This window comes from Camelus bactrianus, chromosome 4, assembly GCF_048773025.1.
Source record: "Camelus bactrianus isolate YW-2024 breed Bactrian camel chromosome 4, ASM4877302v1, whole genome shotgun sequence".
NCBI classification, from domain to species: domain Eukaryota; kingdom Metazoa; phylum Chordata; class Mammalia; order Artiodactyla; family Camelidae; genus Camelus; species Camelus bactrianus.
In genome coordinates, this window is record NC_133542.1 from 6,979,230 (window position 1) to 6,992,129 (window position 12,900).

Sequence of the window (12,900 nt, forward strand, 5' to 3'; positions counted from 1 at the left end):
TTGATTTCCTGATCTTTAGGATTTCCTTCCTTCTGCTGACTTTTGGGTGTTTCTGCTCTTCTTTTTTTTAGTTCTTTCAGCTGGTGGGTTCGATTGTTTCTTTGAGATCATTCTTCATTTTTGAGGAAGGCCTGTATCGCTATAAAGTTCCCCCTTAGTGCAGCCTTGGCTGCGTCCCATAAGTTTTGGGTGGTTGGGTTTTCATTTTCATTTGTATCAAGGTTCTCTTTGCTGTTGTTGTTGTTGTTGTTGCTGGGTTTTTTGTTTATTTCAACTTTGATTTCATCATTCACCCATTGGTTTTTCGATAGCATGTTGTTTCATCTCCATGCTTCCCCCCCCCCCCCCCCCCCCGCCTTTAGTTAGCCTTTAGTTGGCTTCTGTGACTCACTTGTACGTTTTGGAGTTCGGTTGACCCTGTTTGGAAGTCTATTCACCTATGGCTATAACTGTTTGTATGAAACAGATAGTAATAGAATCTCAAACCCATCTAAAAGAGAAAGAAAGGAAGGAGAAGGGGGGGAAAAAAAGGTCTCTATTATTTTCTTGCTTCCCTCTGCCACTCTTAATGATTTAGATGTCTTCTTTTTACAATTTTGTGTTTATTCCGTTTGGAATGAATGGTAGTGATCACCTTTCCGGTGATGAGTGGTCTCATTTTTGTACCATCCTCCTTCTTCTCTATTTAGAGTAGACCTGTTGATGTTTCTTTTAGCATGGGTTCAGTGTTGCTAAACTCTTTTCGTTTTTGCTTGTCTGTGAAGTTCTTTACCTCCCCTTCTATTCTAAAGGATAGCTTTGCTGGATAGAGTATCCTAGGCTGCTTCTTTTTGTCTGTTTTGTTTTGTTTTGTTTTGTTTTGTTTTGTTTTGTTTTGTTTTTCATTCAAGAATTTCAATAGATCTTGCCACTCCCTTCTGGCCTGTAGTGTTTGTGTAGAGAAATCCGCTGAGAGCCTTATGGGGGTTCCCTTGGAACTCACTCTTTGTTTTTCTCTTGCCTAAAGGCATTTAGGATCATTGCTTTATCCTTGACTCTGGCCATCTTGATTAGCCTATGTCTTGGTGTGGGCCTGTTTGAGTTCTTTCTGTTGGGTACCCTCTGAGCCTCCTGGACTTGGATATCTGATTCCTTCTTTAGATTTGGGAAATTTTCAGTCATGCTTTCTTCGAATATCTTTTCGGTCCCCTTGGTTCTTTCTTCCCCTTCTGGAACCCCTATTGTGCGTAGATGGGCACGCTTTCGAGGGTCCCTTAGGTCCCTAAGATGGTTTTCCTTGTTCTTTATTGGTTTTTCTCTCAGCTGTTCTGATTGGGTTCCTTCTGTTGTCCTGCCTTCTAGGCCACTTATTCGTTCCTCTGCGTGATCTAGCCTGCTTTGGACAGCCTTTAGACCAGTTCTCATTTCAGCCAATGAGTTGACCAGTTCTCCTTGACTCTTCTTTATAGCTTCGATTTCGTTTTTGACGTATAGTATATCTCTCAACACTATCTCTTGGAGTTCCTTCAGGACTTGGATCACTCCTTTTTGGAAATCTTGATCGAGCAGGCCATCCACGTCTATTTCATGGATCGTGCTTTCAGGGAATTTCTCTGGCTCTTTTAATTGGAAGTGGTTCCTCTGCTTCTTCATAATGCTCCTATCTCTCTGGCACTGTGGCTTAAGGAGTATCAGTTATCTATTGGGGTCCTTAAGGAGTTTATGTATTTATCGAAAGCCTATGCAGGCATAAAACTTTAAAAGAGAGAGGGGGATAGGGGGAGAGAGAGAGAGAGAGACAGAGACAGAGACAGAGGGGGAGAGGGAGAGAGGGGGTGGGGGCAGGATGTTAAAAGAATGGAGAAAAAAAGGTTTGAAAACAGTGTACGATCAATAATAGAAGAGCAAGTTGAAGCAGAATAGCAATTGAGCTGACACGTCTTCTAAAAGCCTTTAAAAACAAATAGAAAAGATCAGAAAATAATATACAATTGTTTCAAAAGTAAATTTTTAAAAGGTAATCGGAAATAGAACAGATTTTAACAAAAGATAAAACAGAGGATTTTAAAAGACGGGAGAAAGAAAAGGTTTGAAGACAGTGTGTAATCATGAATAGAAGAGTAAGTGGAAGCAGAATAGCGATCGAGTTGAGACGTCTTTTAATAACCTTAATAAAAAGGAGGAAAAAAAATCGAGAAACAATATTTGAAACCTGTGAATAACCAGTAACAGGAGATCAAAACCAAGAGAATGAAAAAGGGAAGGGGGTGGATGTTTAAAAATAATAATAATGAAAAGACTTGAAATGAAACATTTAAAAGGGATTAAAACCGTAAACGTATACGACTGTTCAAAAGTAAAGGTTAAAAAGGTAACAGAAGGTAAAACCGATATAAAAGAGATTAAAAAAGAAAAAGGAAAAGAAAAAAAAAAAGAGGAAAAAAAAAAAAAAAGGATGTGTTCTCCTGGAGACGGTGCGCTCTTAACGGTTTCACCGAGAAGTCTTTCTGTCGTCGCCCTGTTTCGTGAACTCAGCTTGCTGTTTCCGCGGGCCCTCCGTCGGCGCCCTCGTCTGTGCAGTCCTCGGTGCCTGTGGGCAAGTAGATCGCGCCCCCTCCTGGCACCGCGGTCGGATGCTGCGTTCCTGCCGGGAAGGAGGGAGGGTGGCTGGCCGCCTGCCCTCTCCCGGCGCCGGTCGCTCCGCTGCTCTGTGCGGCTGTGTGCTCCGCCTCGGGTCGGCGCTCCTCTCCGTAGGTGGGCTCGGGGAAGACCGTGGAACCGCCCCGCCCCTGCTGCATTCCAAAACTCGGCTCCTTCTTAGTCTTGGTGGCGCGAGTTCTCTGAGGTACCGGGGCAGATATATAATATCTGCCTCAGGCTGAAAACGAGTCTCAGTCCTGCCTAGGAGGTTGCAGAGCCCCCGGGTGCGGATTCGAGTCTCGGCCCCGCCCCCGCTCCCGCCCCCGCCCGCGCGCTGCGCGCCGCGCGCCAGGGGCTATGGCGGCTGTGGCTGCGCCCCGCCTCTCTTCTCGCGAGAAGGGCCGGTGATGGCGCCGCGGGTCTGAGGAGACGGAGGCTACGGCGCCCCTCTCCCCAGGGCACACCGGCCGTGTTGCTTTGCCTTTCTTTCCCCGTAATGGACGGGTTGGGGGGGCGGGTTGTTCTGCTCTGTATCCCCTCCCGGCCACGGCGCGTGGTGCCGCCGCCACGGTCCTCTGCCCGGCTCGTGCGGCCTGTCCCGGCCCCCGGCTGCCGGCCTGCGACTCGGGCTGGGTGTCGCGGGGACCCTCTGTGCCCGTTTCACTTGGATAGGTCGGTCAAGGGGCGCTCCGGGCAGATCTGAGAATCGGAGGCTCCCCCACCGTCCCGTCGGCCTCTCCGTTGGAGACGGGGAGGTCTGGCGAACGAGCCCTATTCCTCCTCTGCCGGTCCCTCCCGCACTGTTTTGCTTTTGACTCTTTCTTTTCTCCTTTTCTCCTACCAGATTTTGGGCATCTTTGTCTTTCGAAGAGGGCGGTGTTCTGTCGGAGTTCCGCAGGTGGTCTGATTGGCCGAGTGGGTCCGTCGATGTGAGTTTTGGTGTATTTGTGGGAGAGGGTGAGCTACGAGCGTCCTTCTACTCCGCCGTCTTGCTTCTTCTCGGGTTATTTTTGAAGAGTAGGTGCTGGGGATTGAACCCTGGACCTTTATTTTTTGCATGCTAAGCATGGGCTGTACTGCCTGATCTCTAGACCCTCCCCACCGCAACCCCCCCCTTTCCCACCGCCTCCATAGTACTCGATGAATCTCCTACCTAGATATCTATGCTTCCTTGGAATAGGGCCGTCGTTTTCTTCATCGGATTGATGCACGTCTGTGGATTCGTCTCGTTTCTCTCCACTGCGGTGGGTGGCATCGGGGCGTGGGGTGGGGTGGAGTGCCGTGGGCTGGGAACAGTTCTTCACGTGTAGAGGTGGAGCGGAGCGATGAGGATGGTGACTGTTTCCCCGAGTGCTCGCGCCGGGTGATGGAGGCCTGTGGTCTGACTTGGAAGAGGACTCGGGTGACCAGAACAGAGCCCGTGTGGGGTCGTTGTGGAGGGAGGAACTCCACCCCCCCCACCCCCAGCCCCAGCCAAGGCACTCGTACCTCATCGAGGGACGGTCGGCCGAAAACAAACGAAAGCTGTCAGAGGTTTGGGGGTGGGGGTGAAGGGGTGTGTGTGTGTGTCTGTGTGTGTGTGTGTGTGTGTGTGTGTCTCTGTGTGTCTGTGTGTCTGTGTGTCTGTGTCTGTGTGGTGTGTGTGGTGTGTGTGTGTGGTGTGTGTGTGGTGTGTGTGTGTCCCCGTTCCCCGTACCACGGTCTCTGGTCGAGGCCCCCCCGAGCGGAGAAACGCACGCCAGGCCGTCCGTGCTCCTGGTTGTCCGGCCGCGTGTCCCTGCCACCCAGAGATCCCGAACCGTCCCGCTCGCTCCCCTGCCATGTGCCATGTGCCACCTGCCTGTCGGCCGGGCGCTATTTTAGACCCTGCGAAGAAGTCGACCGGACGGACGGGCCGGGCCGGGCCGGGCCGAGCCGAGCCGAGCCGAGCCGATCTGAGCCGAGCCCGTCCAGGCTGGGGTGGGTGGTGCTGGGTTCAGAGGAGTGGGGTACAAGCGGGAATCGGGCGTCGATGGAGGGGAGGGGGAGGGGGAGGGGGAAGGGAGAGGAAAGGGGAGGGGAGGGGGAGCAGGGATGACGATGGTCTGGGGCTTGGCGTGTGGGGTGGGGGTGGGAGGGATGGTAGCCATCCTATGACTTTCTCTCCCTACCCCGCCTTTTGCAAGTCTGTTAGAGTGACAAGGTGGTGCTGGTTTCTGGCTGGTGCACACCATAGTGATTCTGTTCTTCTTTTTCCTGGTCTTTTTCAGGAACCCTCGTCCCGAGGGACTGAATCTAGTGCCCTGTGCTGCGCGGTACGACCTAGGGGTCGAATCTGCCAGGAGAGGACTTACAAGGATTTGGAGGATCCTGGAAAACTGCTACCATCCAGAATCCTACATGGATGTTCAAGATCTTGTGGATGGACGGACGGACGGACGGACGGACGGACGGACGGAAGACGGATCGAATGGAGGCCCCGCCCCATCCCCTGGACCCCTTGGCCCAGGAGGATCGTGATGGGTCTGGAAAGGACTCTTCCGACGAGGGTCTCGGGATGGACTTTCTCGGTCTGAGGAAGGTGTTTCTGCACAAAGAGGAAGAGAGGGGCGTTCTCGGCCAGAGAGCCCGAACCGCCTCCTTTCAGGGATCCGCTCCAGTCAGGGTTGGGGTCGGGGTCAGAACGCAGCCACCGACAGCTCCCCTCCCTCGTCTTGGCTCTCCAACTTGGGAAACCCTCCTCCCTGCCCCCTCACCCATCTTCTCATCAGCCGGCCTCCAGCTTCCCCGTGCCAACCACCTCTCTCATGCTGCCGGACTTTCCTCCTCCTTGGGCTGCCAGGAAGCTCTCCCGCTCCTCCACGTGCTTTGGCTTGGAATCCCTGACAAACACAAGCGGTGCTGGTGGTCGGGGCCGTGGGCGGTGGCAGAAGGACTCCCTTCATCTTATGGGAGCGATTTTTATCTCCATAGAGGTGGCGATTGAGAAAACACATAAAATCACTCAGAAGAATACCCATGTGTAGTATCCCTGACCTAGATCCGTGTCTGTCTGTCTGTCTGTCTGTCTGTCTGTCTGTCTCTCTCTCTCTCTCTCTCTCTCTCTGCCTCTCTCTCCATTTCGCTATTCTCTGTGTGTGTGTGTGTGCACGCGCGCGCATGCGTGTCTGTCTGTCTCCCTTGTCTCTCTTTCCTCTCCTCTCCCCTCCTCTCCTCTTCCCTGTTCTCCCCCCTTCCCCCTCACCCCTCCACTCCTCTCTTCTCCCCTCCACTCCTCTCCTCTCCCTCTTCTCCTCTCCCCTCGCCTCTTCTCATTTCCCCTCCCCTCCCCTCTTTTCCCTCCTCTCCTTTCCTGTCCTCTCCCCTTTTATCCCTCCTCTCCTCTGCTCTTTCTCTCTCTCTCTCTCTCTCTCTCTCTCTCTCTCTCTCTCTCTCTCTCTCTCTCTCTCTCTCTCTCTTCTCTCTCTCTCTCTCTCTCCCTCTCCCCCCCTTCACTTCCCTCCCTCCTCCCTAACCCCCCAACCCCTACCTTCACAGGGCCTCATAGATTGCAATCGGTTTCCATGAAATGTGATGAAGAGGGAATGAATTTTAGAATGATATCCCCATGCCATCGAATCCTTCTTCCCCAGAGATAGCGACTTATTTGTGGTCGTGTTTGTTTTTGTTTTTCTTGTTGTTGTTTTGGGGCGCATCGAGGGCGCAGGAGGCGTTGGGAGTGAGGGTGATGTTTCTCTTTCTGTCTGTCTCCTCCTTAGGACGGATTTTAAGAGGAGGGAGGACTCACAGAAATCTACCATCTTGTCTCGTACTGCAGCTGTGTTTGAGCTTCCTATACGATCTGGGCGGAACACTCCCCACCCTCACCTCAAGCCGCCATTGCCGCCCCCTCAGCCCCCTGCACCCCCGTCCAGTCCCACACTTGGGGCGGTGGTTGGGCATGGGGGGATGTTGGCGGGGTGGTGGTTGGTGGGGGGTGGGGTGGTGGAGGAAACCAGAAAACAGACCACTGTGGCACGTGGGTGACTGGGGCTTCAGGGTGAAGGAGGATGAATAAAATGGCCGGAATTAGGCTAACGGATTATTGCTTCTTTTTTTGGCGGGGGGGGGGGGAGGGGAGGATCATTAGGTCATTCATTCATTCATTCATTCACTCATTCATTTGCTGGGGGGGGGTGTCATTCGGTTTCTTATGCTCGCCCTGAAAACGGTCAACTGTCCTGACTGACTGGTTGCTGCTCACGGTTCCAGGCCTGTTGTTGAAACTGGAAGCTATCGATCTTACTGTTTCTACTGTATTTCACTCATTGAAAGTCATCATCATGCTGGGTCTCTGAGTCTTTCTCCGAGGAGAAGGTCGGTCACGGGACTAATGACCTGACAAAATAGCCTGAGTGACCAAGAAGGCCACACCTTGAGTGCTTATGAGATAACGAGATCTAACCACCAGCCTCTATAGAATGGGTCACCTGGAGGCATCGTGACACCATTCTGAGTCTTCTGATGAGAAAACGATTCTGTGGATGGTGATCGATGCCCGATTGTTTGAGCTATGGCTCTAGAACCACCCCACCCACTCCATCCCCAAGGTGGGTACACAGTTTTGAAGACGCTAGCCTGCTGTGAATCCCCTTTGCCCGGCAGAGCAATAAAATGGCCTCTTTGCTTCTAAGCTCCAAGACCTTGTCTCTGGATTCTTGGGCTCGTCGGGGACGGGGGCCGATCTTTTGGCAACAAGCGTGCTTCAGAAACAGCGGATGCCCGAGAAGGACACTCTGCCTCTCCCTCTTCTTCCGGGCCTGAAATGGGGAGGAAAAAAACATCGCTTCCCCTGGAAGCTGGAGTCCGGAGCCCGCCCTCCGGAGGGACTTCTGGCTTGGCCTTCTCCTGGGGTGGGGAGGGGGAGGGCACGCCACTGCACGTGTTCTTTGTCAACTCCCTGTTTCTCTCTTCTCGAGTTATCTCTTTGGGACGGCTCCCACACTGGGTGAAAACAGACAGACAGGCTGGTATGTCTCCCTACCCCACCCTTCGCCCCCAAATGACTGATCTCCTGTCCCATCAGAATCACCACTTGTTTTCCAACGTGGCTTTCTTGGATCCTGGAGGACTTGTAAAGGAAAAGCCCAGCTGGGCTAACAAGCTAAAGTCACAAATCTAAGTGTGATAAGTGTCCGTTTACTGATCTAAGTTCTGCTGGGCTAACTCGTAAATCTGAAGTTTAGTGTCAGTTTACTGGGCTAACAAGCTAACTCGTAAATCCAAGCTCAACAAGTGTCAGTAACGTGATCTGTTCCAAATTGATAAGCTCCAGTGTACTGATCCTTTGCTTTTTGTTGTTTGAGCCTTATTGGCGAATAGACCCATATTTGTAATTAACCCTATGAAACCTCATGTGCACGTCTTGGAGGTGCTCAGAGCTTCGGAGCAGAAGCCCCTCTGAGCCCGCCGGCGTAATAAATCTGAGTACTCCAACCCTCCGAGTGGTGCTTGTTTCTTGGCTGGCCTGTCATTTCCATAACAGACTGATATCAACTTAGAGCCAAGATGGGCGCAGAACTGAAGGAGCTTCTCGGCTGGCCTAAGAAGCCTGTCGTCGTGATGTGGGAGGCATTCTTTACGAGGGACCTATCTGATTAAGTGCTTGACCGCCTTTTGGACTTTGAACCAACTTGGAGATAGGAACTAGGATGAGAGGGCACCCGAAATAGCTCAGCAAACTCTTCTCCATCCTTAGAAGACAGACAGACAGACAGACAGACAGACAGACAGACAGACAGACAGACAGACAGAGTGTGTGTGTGTGTGTGTGTGTGTGTGTGCGCGTGCGCGCGCGCGTGTTTGTGCGCGTGCGGGGGTGTGGGAGAGGGAGGAGATGACGTCAGCGTACTGGACACTGTTTCAGTGACATGGGGAGTGCTGTCAACTAGGAAGGAACGTCATGTATTCTTCAGCCTTGTGTCTGTACAGGTGGGTACACTCAGGGTTCCAGAAAGGATGGGATATTCCTGGCAGTCGTCTACTGCCCTGGCATCGAGGGCTGGCTGGCTGGCTGGCTGTCATCCAAAGTGGAGGCTCTCGTGAAAGGGACGGAACCGAGTCCCGAGGAGATGCCTCCTTCACTGACTTTCATGCAAACACAGTGGACCACAGCCTCCGGAAAGAGGGTGGGTGGCACACGTGGCCCCAGTCTGTTCTGTCCATTCGGCAAATGGCCTGGGTTAGGGGAAACCCAGCATGGCGACCATCCGACAGGCCGACCCACCGACCCACGGACGTGCTCGATTTCTCCCAGCTTCCTGGATGACCTCCCCCACCCACCCCCACCCCACCCGCATTCCTTCACCCACCGTGGTGTCTGGTGTCAGGGCACTTGGAAGATGACTCCCATTGTTCAATAGACAGGGGCAGGAAGATTCCTATAGGACCGCAAAAACAGTCAACTGGCCATACATACATACATACATACGTACAAACTTTTTGTCCCCAGAGGCCTCAGACCTCCTCTCTCTGGACACGCTGAACCCCAGTAACTGGCCCCCATTCAACTGCCACATAGTAGGGGTCATCCAGACGTTCTTGGGATGGTAGGTATGACTTCCAAAGGGGTTGAAGCCTTCCTTCCCCCGCTGCAAGCCTGATGCCATCAGCATGGCCAGGACACTGCTACAAACAAACAAACAAACAAACAAACAAACAAACAAACAAATAAACAAACAAACAAACACACACACACCACCACCACCACCACCACCACCACCAACAACAACAACAACGACAACAAAAGACAAACACATGCGTATGTGACTTGGGGACATACTTTCCGCAGCCTCCAGGGACGAAGGCACTCGCTTCGCTGGGTAAATCCTACGAGGCTTCACTAAAGCGCTTGCCAACTTACTTCTCAGAAGGATCGATCTCTGCCCCCATCACCCGCCATCATCAGGCAAGGTCGTCAGAATCCATGGGAGATATAGACTAGAAGAAGAAGTAGAGGAAGGAGGAGGAGGAGGTGGAGGAGGAGAATCAGTGACATGAGGTGTGTACGACTTCTTGTCTCCAAGAGGATTGAGTTTTAAATTTTTTTCTTTTCAGATACAAGGGAAAATAAACTTTTGTTTTTTCCCCTTCCTTCCCTTTTAGAGGCGGACACCCACATGGTAACTATCATACCTCTGTCAGCAGAATGGAATCCTTTCTCTTTTTCTCCCTCCCTGACCCTTCTGGGATTCAGAAATCCTCCGTGAGGATTTTTCTATTCTTGGCAGCAGAGTTATTAGCATCATTGACTTGGAGGCAAAAACTTAGGTTTCCATTAAACTGGGATAGACATGCATGGATAAGAGATACTAGTGCTACTCGTTTTCCTTAGGGTTCCCCTGTGTCTGTGGGGTGTGTGTGTGTGTGTGTGTGTGTGTGTGTGTGTGTGTGTGTGTCTGTGTGTCTGTGTGTCTGTGTGTCTGTGTGTCTGTGTCTGTGTCTGTGTCTGTCTGCCTGCCTGCCTGCCTGCCTGCCTGCCTGCCTGCCTGCCTGTTTATTGTAGGAACTCTCTGTCAATGGAAGTATAGTTGACTTACAATGTTGTGTTCATTTATGACGTACGGCATAGTGATTCACTTATTCACACACACACACACACACACACACACACACACACACACACACACACACACACGTATACTTTTTCAGGATAGGTTATTACAAGCTATTGAACATAGTTCCCTGTGCTAGACAGTAGGACCTACTTGTGTACCTAGTTTGTATAGGGTGGTTTATATCTGCTAATCCCAAACTCCTGATTTATCCCTCTGCCCTCCCCCGTTCCTCCACCCTACCCTGTCCCCTGTGTTAACCATCGGTTTCTTTTCCATGTCTGCGAGTCCAGTCTGTTTCTGGTTTGTAAATAGGTTCCTTGGAGTCTTTTTAAAATGGAGTTATTTATGTATGGATGGGTGTCTTGACTTACTTTCAGATCCCACCTAGAAGTGATGGCATAGGATATCTGTCTTCCTCTGGGTGACTGACATCACTAAAGCTACGGAACGCTTCACGTATGTGCGTGTGTCGTCCACGTTCAGGGGCCGTGCTGATCTTCTCTGGATGGTTCCCGTGTTAGTCAATGTGCTGTGGCAGCAAGCGCTTGCCTTAGGGTTTTTGTCTCAACCTGAAAGCCGGCCCGGAGACTGAAGGTCTTCTAGTTGCCTCCACTATCTGCCTAGGACCATCTCCACGAACGTTTCCCATTTTCTCTCACCCTTTTGTCTTGGCATCATTGAGTACTAAAATGCTCCGTCTCCTGAAGCCCTGCAGACTGAAGCTGGACAACGGGAGGTAAACGTCAGAGAAATGGCCACAACAGCTCCTGTGGAAACCATCCTAGGGCCTGTTTTTGGAGGAGCCGCTCAGAGAGTTGAGCCGAACACCCCAGGACATCATCAGAGGCATTTCAAACTGCTCGAGCCGTTTCGATGACCCCGATGTGTGGAAATCTCCTACCAGACTGACCCCCTACTCCCGGCCCTGAATCTGGTTTCTCATCTGCTCCAATGATTAACCTTTGTGCTGTACTTTGGTTTTCCACACAAGTGCCTCTTAGGCGATACCTGACTGCTTGCTCCCTAGGCCTAGCTTCAGAAGCCCATCGACACCACCGCCTCCTGAGACGAGATACTACAACTGTTTCCTTGAACAGACCTGTTCTCAGAACTAAGAAACTGGGTCCATGAAACGCAGGCCCTCTAGGAAACTATTCCCTCCCTCCTGCCCCCACACCACACGCACGCACGCACGCACGCATGGACGCACATGCACAGTCAACAGCCCAGCTTTTAATGTGTAAAACTTCCAGGGAAGTTACAGAATAGGGAAATGTTGGGGTCCAGAGTAGGCTGCCCCAAAATGTGCCCGATGGACTATGCTGAATGAAAGGGACTTCACAACTGGCCAAGGGGGAGGGTATAGGTCAGTGGTAGAGTGTGTGCTTAGCAAGCAAGCACAAGGTCCTGGGTTTAATCCCCAGTACCTCCGGTCAAAAATAAATACATAAAATCGAATTCCTCTCCCCGCCCCCCCCCCAAAGTATACACTGCTGTATGTCAACTCTGTCTCAATAAAACTGGAAGAAAAAAAGGAAAACAAAATGATTTAACAAAAGAAAGAAAGAAACAAACAAAGAACTGCCCGAGGCAAGAGGAACACTCTGGCCCTCCTTTCTGCCTCCCTGGAAGCAGGGGAAAAAGAATTTTGTTTTTTTAAAGTCTCCCATCCCAGAGGAATCTATCAAGTCAGAGGTCTGCTTCCATGCCCTTCCATGATTCTCAAACGGTGTAGTGGGGTTTACCCAGATTAGGAAAAGGAGGGGACTCCTTTGGCCTGAGACCAGGCGAGATTCTCCCCCTCCCTCCCGCCTCCCTCCGTGCAGTTGGGACGGGGTGGCCTAAGGGTGGGGAAATTGAAACCAAAGAACAAAAGCCGTTCAACAGAGAGGAGCCGGAGGCCAAGTCAAAGGCTCTGACCTGAGCACAGAGCTTTCTGCATTTGAATGAAGCGATTGAACGAGGCCCTGCCGAATGGATCCTCCTGACGTCCCCGCCCCCGCTTCCAGGAGACAGTCAGTCGATTTGGGACCGATCGGTGGAGAAGGCCTGGGAGGCGGCGGCGGCGGCGGTGGCGGCGGCGGCGGCGGAAGCAGCGGCGGGGGCGGGGGGGGGGGTGGTGCGCGGGCGGGGGCGGGACCAACGGTCGCTCCAACTCTGCCTGCCTGCCTGCCTGCCTGCCTGCCTGCCTGCGGGGCTGAGGCCTGAGGGCCACGCTGGTTCCTGCCACTCAGGGAAACTTCTGCGGGTGTTGCCGAAAGATCGCCCTCCCCCACCCCGTCCCTGACGAGCCAAATAACCCAGAGACAGGGTCTTAGAGTTTAGAAGAAAAGAGGCAGCTTGATTGCTTTGCTGGGCAAAGGGGACTCACAGCAGGCTAGTGCCCTCCAAACTGTGAACCCGTCTTGGGGTTGGGGTTTCATGCTTCTGTGGACGAACAGGTTGGAGCATGAAAGGGAATCACAACAGGCGGGAGCACAAAAGGTGCTCATGATCAACAAGGGTCTCTGATGAAACTTCCTCCTAAATCTGGATGAGTGTCTGATAACATGGGACCTCCTGGTGGTCTAGTAGGTCATCAGCCCGTGACCTTCTTTATCTGGTCAGACTCACCCGGCGGCACCAGCGCCACGGAGGAACTCGGGGTGGGGGCTGGGGGGTGGGAGGGGGCTGGTCGTTCTCCTGAGCTTATCCTCCCGTGACTCCC

The 12,900-nt window shown here is 52.2% G+C and overlaps 2 long non-coding RNA genes and 1 other non-coding gene across 5 annotated transcripts in view; 1 reads left to right on the forward strand and 2 right to left on the reverse strand.

Annotated features, from left to right (window-relative positions):
- Window positions 1-6,679, forward strand: part of LOC141577428 (uncharacterized) — a 30,600-nt gene extending 23,921 nt beyond the window's left edge. The window contains exons 4-5 of one of the 2 annotated variants that reach the window (XR_012506296.1): window positions 3,464-4,578; window positions 4,869-6,679. This is a non-coding gene — a long non-coding RNA (uncharacterized LOC141577428). The remainder of the gene's footprint in view (window positions 1-3,463; window positions 4,579-4,868) is intronic. The other variant, XR_012506295.1, reaches the window with a different exon arrangement.
- Window positions 6,680-9,056: 2,377 nt separating this feature from the next.
- On the reverse strand, window positions 9,057-12,107 carry LOC141577429 (uncharacterized). 2 transcript variants are annotated; one of them, XR_012506298.1, is made up of 3 exons: window positions 10,565-12,107; window positions 9,419-9,576; window positions 9,057-9,264 (listed from the first exon to the last, which is right to left on the reverse strand). It is a non-coding gene; the product is annotated as an uncharacterized LOC141577429 (long non-coding RNA). The 2 variants fall into 2 exon arrangements; XR_012506297.1 differs by lacking the exon at window positions 10,565-12,107 and having other exon boundaries at window positions 9,419-10,513.
- Window positions 10,630-10,738, reverse strand: LOC141577596 (U6 spliceosomal RNA). The gene has a single exon (XR_012506850.1). It is a non-coding gene; the product is annotated as a U6 spliceosomal RNA (small nuclear RNA).
- Window positions 12,108-12,900: the final 793 nt, after the last annotated feature.